Source organism: Triticum dicoccoides, chromosome 2A (genome assembly GCF_002162155.2).
Source record: "Triticum dicoccoides isolate Atlit2015 ecotype Zavitan chromosome 2A, WEW_v2.0, whole genome shotgun sequence".
NCBI lineage: Eukaryota > Viridiplantae > Streptophyta > Magnoliopsida > Poales > Poaceae > Triticum > Triticum dicoccoides.
The window spans coordinates 187,499,106-187,499,585 of NC_041382.1; positions in this window are offsets into that span (position 1 = coordinate 187,499,106).

The following is a 480-nucleotide window of genomic DNA, read 5'->3' on the forward strand; positions in this document are numbered from 1 at the left end:
ATGGAATTAAATCGCATACAAGTACACAAAATATGAGTTTTCAAACCGTTATGGTTAGCTGTTGCATTTACATGTAGTTCAAATTTCAATTACGGTCATTAAATGGCTAGAAAATCACTTAAATGTCTTAGAAGGTCAAATGACCCCTCAAATTTTCCAAAATTTGACATGACAGTTGTATTAGTACTACAAAATTTCTCGTTCATTTAAAACACCATCTGTTGGCACTTCATTCCAAATTCATCTTTCATAGCTAATAAAAAATATCTACAACATCACACACATTTGTTTTCTGGGAACCGTTTGCAATGAAAATATCTGGGTCTATTTAAGTCTCCCTCCTTAAGCTTCGCTGGCTCGTCTGCTCTAGTGCCGGCAACTCCCGAATCCATGAATCCCGATCCCCATTCCCGCACCCCCTTCTTACAAAGATGACACCGTGGAAACGCTTCGTGAAGGCCCGTACGATGGCCGCGTCCC